The sequence below is a fragment of the Oxyura jamaicensis genome, chromosome 2 (genome assembly GCF_011077185.1).
Source record: "Oxyura jamaicensis isolate SHBP4307 breed ruddy duck chromosome 2, BPBGC_Ojam_1.0, whole genome shotgun sequence".
Classification (NCBI taxonomy): Eukaryota; Metazoa; Chordata; class Aves; order Anseriformes; family Anatidae; genus Oxyura; species Oxyura jamaicensis.
The window spans coordinates 70,349,078-70,353,972 of NC_048894.1; the positions used below are offsets into that span (position 1 = coordinate 70,349,078).

The following is a 4,895-nucleotide window of genomic DNA, read 5'->3' on the forward strand; positions in this document are numbered from 1 at the left end:
AAGGAAGGAAGGAAGGAAGGAAGGAAGGAAGGAAGGAAGGAAGGAAGCTTTATTTATGACTGGCATGGTACTGAATATTCACTAGCTTACAAAAATAAATTTATAGAAAAAAATGAAATAGTAATATCACAATTGCTAAACTCAATTACTATTGCATTATGACACAATGTGGAAAATTGCTTTTGCAGAGAATGTAATTGAGATATTATTTCACTGTCATCAGATTAAGATGTAGTTGAAATGTCTCTAGTGTTAAAATGCATTGTTTGGATTCCTGCTGAAATATAAAGAAACGTGCTTCCATCTTGACGTTTTTGTCTGCTATGCTTTTAGTGTATTTTCAGAGCATTTTTAAATGATTTCCAACAGCAAAAAAATGCATGTAAAATGTTTAAGCTATTATTATGAAATATAAAAGGCTGAAAAAACTGCAATAGGGAATTAAAAAAAAAAATAAAAGGGATGGAAATAAGGACAATTAAGAAAATCTCACGTATCACTACTAAAATAACGTCATTCCTCCCCTCCCTCCCCTCATCTTCAGAATTAGCATGCAAACTGAGACATAATTTGTTTCTTTAGCATTGTATCTCTTATGTAACACATTTCTTGTTTAAAGATTAGCAAATAACTCCTTTGAAGTCAATTTGCTTTTCATTTTCAAGAGGTACAACTTTAGGTAAGGTATTTTGTCCTTCTAGCTAACTTGCTAGAAAATCTTATGTATTTGTATGCACTAAAATGCTTCACTGCTTAGCTCAAGTCAGTTTAAAACCAATTTAATTGAGTGCAAGCTACTACAGAGACACTTTATTTCAGTCAGGTGTGTACCAGTCCCAAGTGGTTTAAAATAAAACAAAATAGCAGGAGATTAAACTAGTATTTACACAAATGTTGCATTACCTTAATTTAAATTGGAGTCACTTTCTTGGCAGGTTGTCCCTAAAACACTGCTTTTTTTCTCAGGGTAAGCCTGACTATATTAAGTAATAGAACTATGTAATTTAATGAATTGCCACCCTTGAAATGGAGGTTACTGCCTGCTTAGTTGAAATGTGATAACTGATGTGAATGCTATACTACAAACATGAACTAGGAAAGATTAAATGCAAACACATTTTTGAAGACGACATGACTTCTACATGAAGGCTTTCATATAGTTGTACAATATCAGAGCAAGGAAACATAAAGAAATTGATTCTGAATTTAAAGCTATTGATAGATCATGACTGATTACTACTAATAAACTATTCGATGAGCAGTGGAACCAGTGAAGCCTGGTCTATTATGCAGATGCATCCTATATCTGCTTTCAGAAACAGGGACAGAAACCCCAGCTTCCTTACATGACTCCCCCGAGTTCTTCCCTTCATCCCATAGTATCCATAGCATCCTGCTATATGCCTTTACAAGGTGAGAAGAAACAGCATATTCAGTGACTGAGTTGCAGCTCCATACATGTAGATAGATTCGCTCTGATGTACACAACCATTGTGTGGTAGGAAGAACAAACAGAACAAGTAATGCTTGAGATTACACTGCAGCACTTCTCTGAAGGGGCAGTGAGGAGGGAATGGCAGTGCCAGTTTGAATCTCTCTGCTTATTTGACATTTTTCAGGAAATTTCCTTAACTTAATAACTACAAACCGTCTTCATCTCAGTCAAATTTAAAGTTGCGGATTGAGTAAGAAACTAAATCTGGAATGAATGACATCTCAGCCATATAAGCATTATTTCATTAGGCAAAGGAATACTTTGCAACATCTTTGCATGTGTGTTCAGGTATTCCAAGCACTGCTCTATATGTTGATATTGTGAAGTTTTTGCAGGTAGGCGCAATGAGGAATGGACACGTTATACTTGCCAAATACTTAGCTAATGACACACATGAGAGGACATGTAGTTTCACTTCTGATTTTGTACCCTAACCACTGGATAATGCTCTTCTTTAGCATTCACTTCCATGGAGAAATCAATGAGCTCACTTTCAGTGGGAAGATGGAAAGACTGGCTATAGTTGCTTCCATGTATTTTTATTCTAGTAAGCAACTTAACATGACAAATGGATTTCCAATTTCCAGTTGTCTACGCTGCAGCAACAATGGAAGCACTGACCCAAGGATAAAATGTCAGCAAAATGCCCAGTCATAGAACAGGACCCTTCTGGGAGACCAAACTCTACATCAATATTAGAATTTGTCAGAAGCTGGAAACCTGCTTTTATCAGAAATTTGAAAACATTTCTGTTCTCAAACTGGAAACATTTGAAATGGGCTTATTTCACATTTTGCAGTTTTCTAAGCATTTCTAATTAAGATTCTTGGAAAGATTTATCAAAAGCTTTCAAGTCTTGTAAACTCTAATGAACTATTATGTTTCCAAAATGGTAGTGGAATTAAATTAAAAATGCCTTTGTGAGAAACTGTTTTGTTTGCCAGTATTGATAAGAGAAACTTGAAAAGACAATTTTTGACAAATCTTTTTGTTATTCCATTAGATGCTCTAATGAGCATCTTAATGTAATGGGAGCCACACAAGGGCTTTTCCACCGTTGTCATTAATTCAGTCAGAATCATCATGCTAATAATACTCAACATGTTTGCTGCTTTCGATGCCATTGATTAGGGAGGAGGTTTTGCAGACCTGGCTGCGAGACCTCACAGGGATGAAGAGTTATACTTTAAGATGGCTTTGATCATTCCTGGCAGACCTACAACTACTCCTTTTACTCATGACCTTTCACCACTCCTATTCAAGAGCACTTCAACAAGACTTCTGGGAAAGAATGTGCAATGCCCTGAGCTACAATGCCAGCAATATGCTGACAGCACCCAGCTCTGTGCCTCCAGGCTGGCTTGTTCCCAGCTGTTCGACTGTCTGTAGGAAATTGGAAGCCTGCTGAATGAAAGGCAGATGGTGTGATGGACAACCTCTGATCCCTATCGGCAAGTTACACAATGTAGACTGGTAGATCTTTTCAGTACATGATAAAATGAATTGTGTTTTCACTGTCACCAAATTAATTCTTGGTTTTAGTGCTTGCAGACCATTGGAACTGAAGAGGGTTTGCTATCTTAAATATTGGAAAATAGCAGTGCTGTATGTCTGATTTTATGCCCTCTTCCTTTGTTTATGCATTACATAATGTGATCAGCTCAAGGCAAAAGGGCTGTAATAAGCATACAGTAAAAATATACAGTGATTTATTTTCGTAGTCTAACACTAGGTTAGAGAAATATACAAATACAGGAAAGGAAAATTGAAATGAATAGTAAAAATAAAGCCAAAATAAATTTTCTGAATGTACCAACACAGAAGTTTATTAAACAGAAAGCTAAATAAAAATAAATAATTTCTGAAATAAAACAAACCCAGAACTACTGTCTGTGAAATGAGCAGAACTGAAGGCTAAGTTACTCTAAATAACATGATTGAAACCTATCCCTGTATTCACAACAGAGTTCATCTTCTATTCCAAATATTAGTCTTGGTGAAGTGAGGAACCTAAGCATGAAATCCATTGACTTCTATTCACTGTCTGGAAAAGTGAAGTTACGCCTTTTATCTATACTTTAGTACACTCTCTAGATGAGCCCAAGACTTTGCTTTTATTGCACGAGAAAGATCTCTTTACCTTATATTTCCTCTGTGAGAATTTCTAGAAGCTGCATCCTCCCAGTTTGCACATTCCAATAATAAATGAAGTGCCAGGTGGTTAGACCTTGTACCTGCTGATCTGCCTGAGTAGACCGAGATGCTTTTAATAAGAAGTCGGGGGGAAATACATTTCTCTTCTCCCACCAAAACTGTATAATGAGATGTTTGATGCCTCATCTCCAGGTACCAATGTCAGGATTGCACCCAGTCTCGATTTTTGACACTCTGCGAATGGGGTGTATTTATATAGGCGCGTGCTTGCAGTGAGGTGAGGTTGTAGCTAATGGGCCTGGCTCACATGGTAGTGGGAAGCACAAACTGCACTGTGGTACGAGGAGGCCGACTGCATTTCTCATCAGCACAGGGAGCTGACGTCATTTTTCAGAGCTGTGATGGCATTTGTTTACCTAACTGATTCCTGTGCCAGGTGCAGCGCTGCAGACAGGAAGCAGGAGATGGATGGGATGGCTTTCTTTCAGGCTGTTACTCAGAGTCCACTGCTGCGTGTCTCTGGTTTCCGGATGGGCTGTGCCTTCAGCTGCTGTCTCTCCTGTTGCCAGGAGGGGCGGAGAAGATAAATGAAATGGCAGAGCATTTCTAGCCCTCGTGCAGGCTACTGTTGCTAGGTGGTTTTGGTTCCCATACCGGGTGTGTCCTCTGTTTCTCTGGCTCCCAGAAGGGACAATGAAGATAGATGACACAGCAAAGTGCTTTAGAGCTTTAGTTCAAGCCTCAGTGCCTTCCTTGCTCCAATACAAGGTGCTGCAGTACCTGTGAAAAAGGAGGAAAGTGTTTACATGTGTCAAACTTCTGTGAATTAAATAAGACATGAGGGTGAGATTTTTTTGCAAATATTATTTTTTTTCCATATGCAGAGACATGCTTGCATGTCATCTGCTTCCAAGAAATGGTCTCAGAATACTAAGTGTTACTTATGCAAAGGGTGTAAGTACCTTTCATCAATGCCTTTCCTGGACTAAAGTAGTTAGAAAGAATTAACTTAGAAAGGAATGGTTTAGAGGCAAAGAACATTCAGCTCTGCTACACCCAGCTGAGGAGAGGAGGGAGACAGGCAGGCTGGGGCATGAGGAGGAAATCCTACCGAGAGGCAGCAGTGGGAGCAGCAAGCCTAAAGATGGGGAGGGAGATAGAGAGATCTGTTTCTGTGGGCAGAGGTCACCACACTATCTGCTTCCTGGACATTCCAGTCTTCTCAGCAACAGCAGAGAGCTCAGCT

General features: G+C 38.8%; 1 long non-coding RNA gene across 2 annotated transcripts in view; it reads right to left on the reverse strand.

Annotated features, from left to right (window-relative positions):
• LOC118161352 overlaps positions 1 to 4,429 on the reverse strand; it is a 47,279-nt gene extending 42,850 nt beyond the window's left edge. For both annotated transcript variants that reach the window (XR_004747962.1, XR_004747963.1), the window contains exon 1: positions 3,636 to 4,429. This is a non-coding gene — a long non-coding RNA (uncharacterized LOC118161352). The remainder of the gene's footprint in view (positions 1 to 3,635) is intronic.
• Positions 4,430 to 4,895: the final 466 nt, after the last annotated feature.